This window comes from Balaenoptera physalus (assembly GCF_965194825.1).
Source record: "Balaenoptera physalus genome assembly, chromosome: 7".
NCBI lineage: Eukaryota > Metazoa > Chordata > Mammalia > Artiodactyla > Balaenopteridae > Balaenoptera > Balaenoptera physalus.
Window position 1 is genome coordinate 28,195,203 of NC_138886.1, and position 15,252 is coordinate 28,210,454.

Sequence of the window (15,252 nt, forward strand, 5' to 3'; positions counted from 1 at the left end):
CTAACTCATGTAGTTAAATTTTAATCTTCTAATTCCAGTGTTTATGTCCAAGAACTCCTTTTTACCCCTTTTTCCAGAATGTTTTTTTCCCCACTCTCTTCAGAAATATTATCCTCTTTTTGTTTCATGGGTTCAATATTTCTGTCTCTCTGGGTACATTGATTATAGGTGTTTTCTTTTTAAATATTGTTGTTTTAAGTCTTCATTTGAGTTTTATTTTGTTTTCTATCTGTTTGATTATTTTTTCTGTCTCTGGTACTGGAGTTTTTCCTGAAATGTTTTTGTATTTGTCTATCAGCTCATATTTTGAAGTTGGACTATAAAAATGTTTGAAAGCTCTGTGAGTATGGGTGGGTCTTGGCAAGTAATGGCTTTAGTGTAGGGTGATCTGACTGGGCAGTTTCCTTCAGTAGATGCCCATCACCCCACTGTTATTATCTATAAGTTATTTCTCTTGTCTAGTCAGTTTTCCCTGCAAGGAAACTTTTGGTGTCCCACCTGTGAGGTCTAATCTTTGTTGCCAGGTTCTTGAGGCTAAAGCAAGAAGGAGGCCAGAGATCTCAATATTTGGTAGTATCTTTCAAGAATATATATAATATATATATACATACATACATATATACATAGATATATGTATATATCGTTTAGGCTAATTTGCTGTTACAAATTGACACCAAAAGCGTATTATGACTCAAACACTAATGAATTTTATTTTTTATGAGAAACCAGAGTGCACTTACCTACTTGGCAGGCAGCTCTTCTGTACATGATAAGGACCAGACTTCTTCCACATTGTGGCTTGGCCACCCCCTAGAGCCTCATCGTTAACTGCATCCAACCAAGGGAAAGATAGAGGAAACTTCCAAGAATATTTCCAAAACGAGAATGCTTACAAGATAGGAGTAAAATTTATGGCTACAACTTAGAATTAGGTAAACATTGTTAAGTACTGTTAGGTGCCTAAGACAATCTCCTATTTATTTTCTCACAGGTTTTAATTATCCTCAAAATGCTATAAGTTAAATTTTATCTCCATTTTATAAGTGAAAAAGGTGAGATTTTGAGAGATTAAATAATTTCCTCAGGTTCACTGCTGCTATGTGGCCCAGCCAGGACCACTTTTTAATTATTGCCATCTGGTCCAATGAGTGTGAAAGTGCATTTTACACTGTACCTAACAAATAGGTATCAGTTAAAGGGTGGAGGAAATTATATGAGGTGGGGAAAGGCAACGATCCACTTGATGATGTCTCTGCTTGGTTTTGTCCAAAGGTCAGGCTCATCAAATCTGCAGAAGGAAGCGGGAGAGGTGGATCCAACGCTGGCCCAGCTCCATAGGAGGGCAGTAGCTCTACGTGTGAACTCCAGATGCTTGTACTTTGGTGACGTCACTGGGTAAGTACTTTCTTTGTGCTGCATCATTGTGTGGCCACTAGGTGGTGGTATAAACTCGTTTCCTTCATTAAGCCTCCAGTAGTGTGCGCTATTTTTGTTATTTTTAACTTCCTGTAAGTTAACCTGTAGGTATTTAGAGTGGAGTTGTCTTACAGTTCTTCTTTTTTTGTTGAAGAGAAAAATTTCAGTAAAGATGAATTACTTTCAAAACTTTTATAAGTTGCTTTATTATTAATATAAATAAATGGTAATAAAGTAACAAATTTTCATTCAGTGTTTCTTAACAAGTATCCTACTCATATCAGTGAATATGTATTAAGCACCTGTTGTGTGTCGAGTATTGAATTAAATGCTGTGGGGAAGGAAAAAGACTGGATGCCTCTTCTTGAGCTTGTCAATGTCTTGATATTTCTGTATCAGCCTCTTTGCTGCTAGCCTTCTTAGAATAAGTAGTAAGAAAGACTTGTGAGCAGCCCAGTATTACATATAATATGAATTTATTTAACGCTGTTTCTATTAATAAAATAAATTGTTTTTTATTACTAAAACACATAAACATATGAGTTTAATATATATCCATTATATACCTTTTTAGATATCCTCTATTAATTGGCTTTCTTTATGTTTTGCATTTGAAAGTGAATTCTAGTGCCAATGACATTTAAAAACCTGTCAATAATAAAAGCAATTACTTCCTGAAATAGTCTTGGCAAGTCTATTCCTTTGAATAATCCTTGTGCCTCACAATTGAAGTTGGGGGGAAATGTATGGGGGAGGTATTTCTGGACCTTTTGCTAATTGTTTTGGATTTTTATTATGAAATATGGCTGATTTCTTTCCTAGGTGTAAGTTTAAACACCTTTTACCTTTAGGCACTAGTGCGCTTAGTCTGTGACACGTTTTTCCATGAAGTTCCTCTTTCAAATGAACACGCATTATCTGATGCTCTCCAATGGAATTCTCTTCACCTCTGCAAGTTGTCACAGACACCTACTAGCTGAGTAATCAGCTCACTTTTTAATCTGTGTTAGCTTTACTTGACTATCTTTAATTGCTTTTGCAGCATCTTTATAATTTGTTATTTTAAAATTTATTCTCAATATTGTATTGCGGGCCAGAGCATTAATGTAAGGGGCTTGTAGGATGTATCCAAACCCAGGGGGCCTATTGGCTCTTCTGTCCCTTGTTAGGTCCTTCAGGATATAGTTTAGGATTTCCCCAAATACACTTTATGATTGAAGCTCAGATGTCCCTCTATCTCTTATGAAGGTTGACAGACACATAGCTTATGGGAAATCAGCATTATTCAGATTAAAATTTCTCCTGAAAAATGTAAGTTGACTTCTCAAGATAGCTTAATAGTATTACTAGAAGTGGGCTTCATATTCAAGGTGATTTTCTTCTTATATAGACACTGAATATTAAGAAATATGGTTCCCAATTTTCCTACTACCTTGGTGTCATCAGAAGTTCTCACTCAGCACAAAATAAAACTAAAACTAGTTAGTGAAAAGTCATAACTTTACAGGCTGCTTCAGTATAATTCCTATTTCATAGTGTTTTTCATTGAATAATGGTCCTGAGCCTGTAAGTGTTTTTGGAATGGAGCCTGTTGGTAGATTCATGTGACTAGAGTCTCGTTTGTGATTACCTCTTCAATGAGAGCTAGGCCCTCATTTGGTTGGTTTATTCTTTCCTCTTTCCTATCTAGCTGCCTTTCTCATTTTTAAACAGGTTTTAATAAACATTGATTATTCTCAAATCATATATCCTATTCCTGTCCGCCTCTCTTTCAGAGAATGTTGGTGATACCTATTTCGCAGACAAGAGAACATCAGATTCTAATGTACCTGATATTACATAGGAGCTGTTATATATATTGTGTCTTTTACTTATCTCTTTCTTACTTATTCTCTTTCATTTCACCTTGTGAGGTTGATTTTCCATTTCATAGATTAAAACAAAAACAGCAAACAAGAAGCTCAAAGAAGCTAAGTGACTGACAAAGGGTAACAAAATGAGTAGTTTAGAGCTGGTTCACTCATTTTAATTACTCTCCTATAATCCAGTGTTACAGGATACCATAACTTAGTTATTGATATTTAAGTGTTCCCATATGTTTATTTTATAAATAATGCTTCAGTGAATAACTCTGTGTGGATCTCCTTGGTCATATACCTGTAAGTGGAATTAATGAGTCAACTTCACACTTTTTTGTAGATTTTTAAATTGATTTATATTCCCACTGTCAGTGAATGGGATTTCCTCTTTCTCCATATTCTTGACAGTTCTTGTAATGGTTTAATATTTTCGTATCTCTTGGCTGAGAAATATCTCATTGATTTAATATACATTTCTCTGATTTCATGTGAATTGAGCCTCTTTTCATAATTTTATAGCCCATGCTGTTTTCCTTTTCTTTGAGGTCCTGTTTATATCCTTTGCCCAATTTTCTGTTATGTTGTTTATCTTAGTAATCTGATAGCTTAAAAAAAAAAACAATCTGGATACTTATCCTCTTTTGTTACTGGTATAATCTTTCATTTGTGTTAATATTTAAACCTTCCTAATGATGCATTTTTGCCATATAGATGTTTCTAAATTTGAATTAGTAGTTTTTTATGTTTTATGGGCTCATTTGAGATACACTTTTCCTATCCCTGTGTATGAAGACATTTTCCTGTAGATATTTTACAGTTTTGCTTTTGACATTTGATTTGTCTCAAATTTATTTTGGTCACAGTGTGAGGTGGAGGTTTAATTTGATCTTTATTTTTCCCTTTAATATTAGTAGTCCATTACCAAAGCACAATTTATTAAATATTTCATCGATTCCCTACGGATTTGCAATGCCATATTATATCAAGTATCATTTATTTAGGATATAAACTTCCACATATGCCCAGGCTATTTCTGAATACTCTATTTCTTTGACATATTTATGTTTACTTGTACCAATGCTATGCTATCTGAATTATTGTAGCTTTACCATCCATCTTGACATTGAGTACAGTAAATTTGTAGCTCTTATTCTTACATTTTCTTGACTATTCTTGGTCTTTACTATTCAAGTTGAATTTTGGGGTAAACTTCAGAAATTAAAAATCCTAATTTAATTTTGATTGAAATTACACTAACTTTATAGAGAAATTTGGGATGAATTGATACAGTTATTCTTGAATTTCTTAACATGAACAAAATAAAGCTCCCCAATTTGTGGGAGGTTTTCTTCTATGTGTTTTAAAGAAGAGTTATACTTTTCTTCAAAAATTCCTTATACAGATTTTATAGATTTATTTGTGAGCACTTTATACTTTTGTTGGTGTTGTGAGATGCTTTTTAAAGTACGTTTTCTAACCAATTATAACTGCTGCACAAAATACTATTGAATTTTGTATATTGTTCATGTATTTAGAAGTCTTGCTAGATCCTCTTATTCATATAAATTTCAAGATTTTCCTTTTATAGATTTTTTTTCTTACTTCCTATGTAGACAACCTTATTTTCAGTAAATAATGATAATTTTGTTTCTCCCTTTCCAATCTTCATACCTCCTCTCCTTCCCTTCCTCCTTCTCTCCCTCCTGCCCTTTCTTCTCCCCTTCCTTCCTATTTTTCTCTTTCTTTTCTTTCTTTGCTTTCTCCCTTCCTTTCTCCTTCTCTTCTCTCTCTGTCTTTCTCTCTCTCTCTCTTTCACTGGGTAGGATTTCTTTGCAATGTTGAATTTGTTTGGAACTTTAAGGGAACTTGTTAGTTATAAGTTTTTTGATAAATACTCTTTATCAGGTTAAAGGAGATTTTTTCTGTTTTTAGTTTGCTAAGTTTTTAATTTTTAAAAAGTTGTGAATGCCTGTTGAATTCAAAACTTTTCCTGAATTTGCTAAAAACATCATTTGTTTTTATTCTTTAATTGATATTGTGGTGAATTACATTAACATATTTTTATAATGTTAAGACGTCCTTACATCCCTGGTATAAACTCTGCCTGGATGTTAGGTATTATTATTTTGTACATTGTTAGATTCTGTTTGCTATTATTTTATATAGAATTTTTCTGTCTATGTTTGTAAATGTGATTGGCTCATAATTTTCCTTTCTCATATTGTCGTTCAGTTTTCATTTCAGTGTTATTTCAGGCTTATAAAAAAGACTTGGGGGAGGTTCCCACTCACTTTTTATATTTTATGAAACAATTTGCATATTATAAGGGTTACCTGTTTTTGGAAAGTGTATTAAAAGTATCCAGGGAAATGGTATGGGCCTGGTAAAATTTTAAACTACTGATTTGGTCTTTATCTGTCTTTGGATTTTTTCGTTTCTTCTTTTTATAAAGTTTTGGGTGGGATTCTTAGTGTATTAATTTTCAATCTTTTTTTTTTTGAATTTTTGAATTTTATTTTATTTTTTTATACAGCAGATTCTTATTAGTCATCCATTTTATACATGTCAATCCCAATCTACCAATTCATCACACCACCATGCCCACCCCCCGCCCCTTTTCCCCCTTGGTGTCCATACGTTTGTTCTCTACATCTGTGTTTCTGTTTCTTCCCTGCAAACCGGTTCATCTGTACCATTTTTCTAGGTTCCACATATATGCGTTAATATACGATATTTGTTTTTCTCTTTCTGACTTACTTCACTCTGTATGACAGTCTCTGGATCCATCCACATCTCAACAAATGACCCAATTTCGTTCCTTTTTATGGCTGAGTAATATTCCATTGTATATATGTACCACATCTTCTTTATCCAGTCATCTGTCGATGGGCATTTAGGTTGCTTCCATAACCTGGCTGTTGTAAATAGTGCTGCAATGAACATTGGGGTGCATGTGTCTTTTTGAATTATGGTTTTCTCAGGGTATATGCCCAGTAGTGGGATTGCTGTGTCATATGGTAGTTCTATTTTTAGTTTTTTAAGGGACCTCCATACTGTTCTCCATAGTGGCTGTATCAATTTACATTCCCACCAACAGTGCAAGAGGATTCTCTTTTCTCCACACCCGGTCCAGCATTTGTTGTTTGTAGACTCTCTGATGATGCCCATTCTAACTGGTGTGAGGTGATACCTCATTGTAGTTTTGATTTGCATTTCTCTAATAATTAGTGATGTTGAGCAGCTTTTCATGTGCTTTTTGGCCATCTGTGTGTCTTCTTTGGAGAAATGCTATTTAGGTCTTCTGCCCATTTTTGGATTGGGTTGTTTGTTTTTTTAATATTGAGCTGCATGAGCTGTTTATATATTTTGGAGATTAATCCTTTGTCCATTGATTTGTTTGCAAATATTTTCTCCCATTCTGAGGGTTGTCTTTTTGTCTTGTTTATGGTTTCCTTTGCTGTTCAAAAGCTTTTAAGTTTCATTAGGTCCCATTTGTTTATTTTTGTTTTTATTTCCATTACTCTACGAGGTAGATCAAAAAAGATCTTGCTGTGATTTATGTCAAAGAGTGTTCTTTCTATGTTTTCCTCTAAGAGTTTTATAGTGTCACAGTCTTACATTTAGGTCTTTAATCCATTTTGAGTTTATTTTTGTGTATGGTGTTAGGGAGTGTTCTAATTTCATTCTTTTACATGTAGCTGTCCAGTTTTCCCAGCACCACTTATTGAAGAGACTGTCTTTTCTCCATTGTATATCCTTGCCTCATTTGTCATAGACTAGTTGACTATAGGTGCGTGGGTTTATCTCTGGGCTTTCTGTCTTGTTCCATTGATCTATAGTTCTGTTTTTGTGTCAGCACCATATTGTCTTGATGACTGCAGCTTTGTAGTATAGTCTGAAGATAGGGAGTCTGATTCCTCCTGCTCTGCTTTTTTCCCTCAAGACTGCTTTGGCTATTCGGGGTCTTTTGTGTGTCCTTACAAATTTTAAGATTTTTTGTTCTACTTCTGTAAAAAATGCCATTGGTAATTTGATAGGGATTGCATTGACTCTGTAGATTGCTTTGGGGAGTATAGTCATTTTCACAATATTGATTCTTCCAATCCAAGAACATGGTATATCTCTCCATCTGTTGGTATCATCTTTAATTTCTTTCATCAGTGTCTTATAGTTTTCTGCATACAGGACTTTTGTCTCCCTAGGTGGTTTATTCCTAGGTATTTTATTCTTTTTGTTGCAGTGGTAAATGGGAGTGTTTCCTTCATTTCTGTTTCAGATTTTTCATCATTAGTGTATAGGAATGCAAGAGATTTCTGTGCATTCATTTTGTATCCTGCAACTTTACCAAATTCATTGATTAGCTCTGGTAGTTTTCTGGTGGCATCTTTAGGATTCTCTATGTATAGCATGTCATCTGCAAACAGTGACAGTTTTACTTCTTCTTTTCCAATTTGGATTCCTATTATTTCTTTTTCTTCTCTGATTGCAGTGGCTAGGACTTCCAAAACTATGTTGAATAATAGTGGTGAGAGTGGACATCCTTGTCTCGTTCCTGATCTTAGAGAAAATGCTTTCAGTTTTTCACCATTGAGAATGATGTTTGCTGTGGGTTTGTCGTATATGGCTGTTATCATGTTGAGGTACATTCCCCCTGTGCCCACTTTCTGGAGAGTTTTTATCATAAATGGGTGTTGAGTTTTGTCAAAAGCTTTTTCTGCATCTATCGAGATGATCATATGGTTTTTATTCTTCAATTTGTTAATATGGTGTATCACATTGATTGATTTGCGTATGTTGAAGAATCCTTGCATCTCTGGGATAAATCCCACTTGATCATGGTGTATGATCCTTTTAATATGTTGTTGGATTCTGTTTGCTAGTATTTTGTTGAGGATTTTTGCATCTATATTCATCAGTGATATTGGTCTGTAAATTTCTTTTTTTGCAGTATCTTTTTATGGTTTTGGTATCAGGGTGATGGTGGCCTCATAGAATGAGTTTGGGAGTGTTCCTTCCTCTGCAATTTTTTGGAAGAGTTTAAGATGGATGGGTGTTAGCTCTTCTCTAAATGTTTGATACAATTCACCTGTGAAGCCATCTGGTCCTAGACTTTTGTTTGTTGGAAGATTTTTAATCACAGTTTCAATTTCATTACTTGTGATTGGTCTGTTCATATTTTCTATTTCTTCCTGGTTCAGTTTTGGAAGGTTATACCTTTCTAAGAATTTGTCCATTTCTTCCAGGTTGTCCATTTTATTGACATAGAGTTGCTTGTAGTAGTCTCTTGTGATGCTTTGTATTTCTGTGGTGTCTGTTGTACCTTCTCCTTTTTCATTTCTAATTTTACTGATTTGAGTCCTTTCCCTCTTTTTCTTGATGAGTCTGGCTAAAAGTTTATCAATTTTGTTTATCTTCTCAAAGAACCAGGTTTTAGTTTTATTGATCTTTGCTATTGTTTTCTTTGTTTCTATTTCATTTATTTCTGCTCTGATCTTCATGATTTCTTTCCTTCTGCTAACTTTGGGTTTTATTTGTTCTTCTTTCTCTAGTTCCTTTAGGTGTAAGTTTAGATTGTCTATTTGAGATTTTTCTTGTTTCCTGAGGTAGGCTTGTGTAGTTATAAACTTCCCTCTTAGAACTGCTTTTGCTGCATCCCATAGGTTTGGATCGTCATGTTTTCATTGTCATTTGTCTCTAGGTATTTTTTGATTTCCTCTTTGATTTCTTCAGTGATCTCTTGGTTATTTAGTAACGTATTGTTTAGCCTCCATGTGTTTGTGTTTTTTACGTTTTTTTCCCTGTAATTCATTTCTGATCTCATAGTGTTGTGGTCAGAAAAGATGCTTGATATGATTTCAGTTTTCTTAAATTTACTGAGACTTGATTTGTGACCCAAGATGTGATCTGTCCTGGAGAATGTTCTGTGTGCACTTGAGAAGAACGTGTAATCTGCTGTTTTTGAATGGAATGTCCTATAAATATCAATTAAATCTATCTGGTCTATTGTGTCATTTAAAGCTTCTGTTTCCTTATTTATTTTCATTTTGGATGATCTGTCCATTGGTGTAAGTGAGGTGTTAAAGTCCCCCACTATTATTGTGTTACTGTCGATTTCCTCTTTTATAGCTGTTAGTAGTTGCCTTATGTATTGAGGTGCTCCTATGTTGGGTGCATATATATTTATAATTGTTACATCTTCTTCTTGGATTGATCCCGTGATCATTACGTAGTGTCCTTCCTTGTCTCTTGTAACATTCTTTATTTTAAAGTCTATTTTATCTGATATGAGTATTGCTACCCCAGCTTTCTTTTGATTTCCATTTGCATAGAATATCTTTTTCCATCTCCTCACTTTCAGTCTGTATGTGTCCCTAGGTCTGAAGTGGGTCTCTTGTAGACAGCATATATATGGGTCTTGTTGTTGTTTCCATTCAGGAAGCCTGTGTCTTTTGGTTGGAGCATTTAATCCATTCACGTTTAAGGTAATTATCGATATGTATGTTCCTATGACCATTTTCTTAATTGTTTTGGGTTTGTTTGTGTACATCCTTTTCTTCTCTTGTGTTTCCCACTTAGAGAAGTTCCTTTAGCATTTGTTGTAGAGCTGGTTTGGTGGTGCTGAATTCTCTTAGCTTTTGCTTGTCTGTAAAGCTTTTGATTTCTCCATCGAGTCTGAATAGGTCCTTGCCGGGTAGAGTAATCTTGGTTGTAGGTTCTACCCTTTCATCACTTTAAGTATATCATGCCACTCCCTTCTGGCTTGTAGAGTTTCTGCTCAGAAATCAGCTGTTAACCTCATGGGAGTTCCCTTGTATGTTGTCGTTTTTCCCTTGCTGCTTTCAATAATTTTTCTTTGTCTTTAATTTTTGCCAATTTGATTACTATGTGTCTCGGCGTGTTTCTCCTTGGATTTATCCTGTATGGGACTCTCTGCACTTCCTGGACTTGGGTGACTATTTCCTTTCCCATGTTAGGGAAGTTTTCGACTATAATCTCTTCAAATATTTTCTCAGGTCCTTTCTCTCTCTCTACTCCTTCTGGGACCCCTATAATGCAAATATTGTTGCATTTAATGTTGTCCCAGAGGTCTCTTAGGCTGTCTTCTTTTCATTCTTTTTTCTTTATTCTGTTCCGCAGCAGTGAGTTCCACCATTCTGTCTTCCATATCACTTATCCGTTCTTCTGCCTCAGTTATTCTGCTATTGATTCCTTCTAGTGTATTTTTCATTTCCGTTATTGTATTGTTTATCTCTGTTTGTTTGTTCTTTAATTTTTCTAGGTCTTTGTTAAACATTTCTTGCATCTTCTCGATTTTTGCCTCCGTTCTTTTTCCAAGGTCCTGGATCATCTTCACTATTATTATTCTGAATTCTTTTTCTGGAAAGTTGCCTATCTCCACTTCATTTAGTTGTTTTTCTGGGGTTGTATCTTGTTCCTTCATCTGGTACATAGCCTTCTCCCTTTTCATCTTGTCTATCTTTCTGTGAATGTGGTTTTTGTTCCACAGGCTGCAGGATTGTAGTTCTTCTTACTTCTGCTTTCTGCCCTCTGGTGGATGAGGCTATCTAAGAGGCTTGTGCAAGTTTCCTGATGGGAGGGACTGGTGGTGGGTAGAGCTGGCTGTTTCTCTGGTGGGTAGAGGTCAGTAAAACTTTAATCCGCTTGTCTGCTGATGGGTGGGGCTCCCTGTTGGTTGTTTGGCCTGACGCGACCCAACACTGGAGCCTACCGGGGCTCTTTGGTGGTGTTAATGGCAGACTCTGGGAGGGGTCATGCCAAGGAGTACTTTCGAGAACTTCTATTGCCAGTGTCCTTGTCCTCACAGTGGGAGAGAGCCACCCCCCGCCTCTGCAGGAGACCCTCCAGCACTAGCAGGTAGGTCTGGTTCAGTCTCCTGTGGGGTCACTGCTCCTTCCCCTGGGTCCCGATGCGCACACTACTTTGTGTGTGCCCTCCAAGAGTGGAGTCTCTGTTTCCCTCAGTCCTGTCGAAGTCCTGAAATCAAATCCCGCTATCCTTCAAGTCTGATTCTCTAGGAATTCCTCCTCCCATTGCTGGACCCCCAGGTTGGGAAGCCTGACGTGGGGCTCAGAACCTTCACTCTAGTGGGTGGACTTCTGTGGTATAAGTGTTCTCCAGTTTGTGATTCACCCACCCAGCAGTTATGGGATTTGGTTTTATTGTGATTGTGCCCCTCCTACCATCTCATTGTGGCTTCTCCTTTGTCTTTGGATGTGGGGTATCTTTTTTGGTGAGTTCCAGTGTCTTCCTGTCGATGCTTGTTCAGCAGTTAGTTGTGATTCTGGTGTTCTCGCAGGAGGGAATGAGAGCAAGTCCTTCTACTCTGCCATCTTGAACCAATCTGAATCTTTCTTATTTTTTAATATATTTTTTTAAGATTGTAAAATTGCTTTATCCCACCAATTTTGATAGTCCTATTAAGTTATAAGTATGTTTAAATTTTCATCATTTTTTTAAACATATGAATTATTTAAAAGTATGTTTTAAAATTTCCACATTTAAAAGACATTTTGGGGGTTTTGTTTTTCAATATTGATTTCTAATGTTACATTATGGTTATAGATTGTGGTTTGAATGACATTAATTGTTAGATATTCATTGAGACTTACTTCCTTTACTAATGCATCATTTGTTTTATGAACATTTTACTGGATTTAAAAACATTCTTTGCAGTTTGAGTGCAAAGTTACACACACAAACATATACATACATGTATGATTGCCGTAATTTTTAAAGATGCTTGTTTGACTTAACACAGTCCCTATTCAATAACTCTGCAATCCTCCTGAGTAGTACCAAGGACCTTAAAATGTTTATCTCTTATTTCTAACCCCTCCCATTATCTTCCATATTATTTGTATCTAAGGTTTCATTTATACCTTGTTTTTAAGTTCCCCAATTGTGAGCATTCTCTCTCTCTCTTTGTTACAGTGACAGTTTGGATCCACTCACATATTTACCAATTTCTTTGCTTTGTATTATTTTTTCATTCATTTCCTTTCATCCAGGGACAGTTTCTTTCTAGGGTTGCTTTATGGAAAAATGTTTTAGTTTTTTTTTTTAATAAAAATGTCTTTATTTTGTCTTCTCTCTTGAAAGATAGTTTAGTTTGGTATAGAATTCTAGGTTTTCGGTTATTTTGCTTGAAAAATTTGAAGATATTATTCCATTGGCTTGGGGCCTCTATTTTCACTGATGTCATTTTAAAAATTCTTTTCCAATATGGTTTACTACAGGATATTGGATATACTTCCCTGTGGTATACAGTAGGACCTGTTGTTTATCCATTCTAATTCTATGTATAATAGTTTGCATCTGCTAATCCCAAACTCCCAATCCTTCCCTCCCCCACCCCCCTCCCCCTTGGTAACCACGAATCTGTTCTTTATGTCTGTGAATCTGTTTCTGTTTCATAGATATGTTCATTTGTGTAGTATTTTAGATTCCACATATAAGTGATATCATATGGTATTTATCTTTCTCTTTCTGACTTACTTCGCTTAGTAGGATAATCTCTAGGTCCATCCATGTTGCTGCAAATGGCATTATTTCATTCTTTTTTATGGCTGAGTAATAGTCCATTGTATATATATGTACCACATCTTCTTTATCCATTCATCTGTTGATGAACATTTAGGTTGCTTCCACGTCTTGGCTATTGTAAATAGTGCTCCTGTGAACATTGGGGTGCATATACACTGGTGTCATTTTTACTGTCTTCTTAATTTTGAAGCATTTGAGAAAAATAAATACTATATGATATTATATGATATTAAAATATAATGAGATCATTCATTATTAAGAACAGACTGTGGTTCATTCAAAAAAAATAAACTGCTGTAAATATTCTATGTGGAAAGCATCATGACATTCCTAGATGAATGTCCTAAAAGGAATGGTTCCTTTTAGGCACTCATTTTGCCTGTGTATTATGCTTAATTATAAACATGCTTATATATTTATTATATGTTAATTTAAAAAGTAATTTCCTTTATTATAAATATTATTACAAAGTTTACAAATATTCAAAACTACTTTGTACAAGTTTTAGATTTTGAAATTTAAGTGTGCCAGCCAAATCATACTATAAAAACTTAAACTGTATTATATATACAAAAAAACAGAGGAAGATATCTTCTGTAGCATCTATCCAGAGAACCTTATTCTAGGGATTATCATTCTCTTCTTTATACTGTAAAAAGAAAAAAGTAAATCTGTATTTCATAATTTGATATCTTAGAGAAGAGATTTAAGGCAAATGCTAATGTCATACATACATATTGAAACAATGCAGTTTTGCACACAGTATATACTTCTGCACAATCATTCTTAGGACTTCTAATGATTTCACTGTTATAGTAAGACAACTAGTTTTAAAGTGTGGTAAAATTTCCTAGCCTAGCCCAAAGCTAAGAAATATATAGCACAAAGACTCTTAAAATCTCTTTTGCCTTGTGCCTTTATATAATTATTTTGATATTTGTCTCTTTTTCCTTGCCAGGAAGTTGGGTTTTTTTTTTTTGGTGGGGGGTTTATGTTCCTGAACTTTAAACTACTGTATGAAAAAATCAAAGACATTAAACCCAAAGATATCCAAGTCTGTGTGCATTTATTTCTTATGAAGACACTATTTCCTTCTGAAACAGAATCAATGTGTTACGTAGTCTTTGTCATGTAATTGTCTTGATTGATTTACTTCAGTAGTTTCTTTCATTTGTTCCTCAGTCACTGAGTTGTACACTTATGCTATCTTTCAGGATACTTTGAAATTCAAACCTTTTGATCAGATGCATAAGATTTATTTTCAATAGTCCTTTTATCACTAATACCAGTAGTGTTCATTGTATCGAGTAATGTCTCATTCTCCATTTTTATATAGTCTTGTGTATTACAGCATACATATTAATACTTATATTCTATAATCACCTGAATCATTATTATAATATAACCACTATTAATGTATGTTGTCTTTAACCTACAGTGCCTCCACATTTATAATCATTGTTTGTCCCACGTCTGTTGTAGGAAAATTAATAGCATAGTAAATAAATAGTTTAGTCAATTTACAGGTTAATTGTTTGAATGAACTTCAACTTCTTAATTTTTAGTAAAGGTCCAGATCAGAAAAGGTCCTGGGAAATGTGAGTGATTATGTAAATTGATTGTTTTAAGAATAGCAGTGCTAGAAGCTACATAGGTGATTATCGTGTGAATATATAGGAATGGCATCTAAAATTTTATGGCCTTAATTGCATTGAAAGGGTGGAATTACAGAATAAATGCTGTAGAAAGAATGAAATTTCTCTTGTTAAGGTCTGTACAATCTGACAGTCCTGGGGAATCAGAAATACTCAAAAGCACGTGAAGGAATATGGCAAACAACACATCATGCCAAAAAAGTTTGCTGTCTTCTTTTTCCTTATTACCTTTGAATCTGATTCTGGTAAATCTTCTGATATACTTCTTTTCTTTCCTTTCTTTCTCTTCCCCTTATACCATCCCCCAGGAATGGCAAATGAAACCTTGACAAGAGTTCACTGTAGGAAATTGTTTCACAGGGACCATTAAAATTTATTTTTAATTTATCTCTTGTAAGAGTTGTAAATAACCTGTTAAAAAGTTTTGCCTTTTTAAAATAGCGGAACTTTTTCCTAAATTAATTGAGTTTATAATGACACTATTTTTGATCTGATTTCTACCGTTGCCTCATTCATTGATATAACATTTATTTAAGAACTGTATTCCTGACAGGCTTTGTATAATTTTTCCCCCAGCACTGTATTATGGTAAATTTCAAACATAAAGTAAAACTGAAAGAATTTTACATTAAACATCAAATACTCACCAACTAGATTCTACCACTAACATTGACTAGATTTGCTTATCTCATGCCTATGTGTCTATTCATCTGTCTATTCCCCCATTAAATCCATGTCATTTTAGATGCATTTCAAAG

The 15,252-nt window shown here is 34.6% G+C and overlaps 1 pseudogene across 1 annotated transcript in view; it reads left to right on the plus strand.

Annotated features, from left to right (window-relative positions):
* The window catches only part of LOC309665059 (olfactory receptor 13C3-like), a 146,224-nt pseudogene that overhangs the window by 43,998 nt on the left and 86,974 nt on the right, over nt 1-15,252 (plus strand). Inside the window, exon 8 of the transcript XR_014268431.1 lies at nt 1,273-1,395. The product of XR_014268431.1 is annotated as an olfactory receptor 13C3-like (transcript). The remainder of the gene's footprint in view (nt 1-1,272; nt 1,396-15,252) is intronic.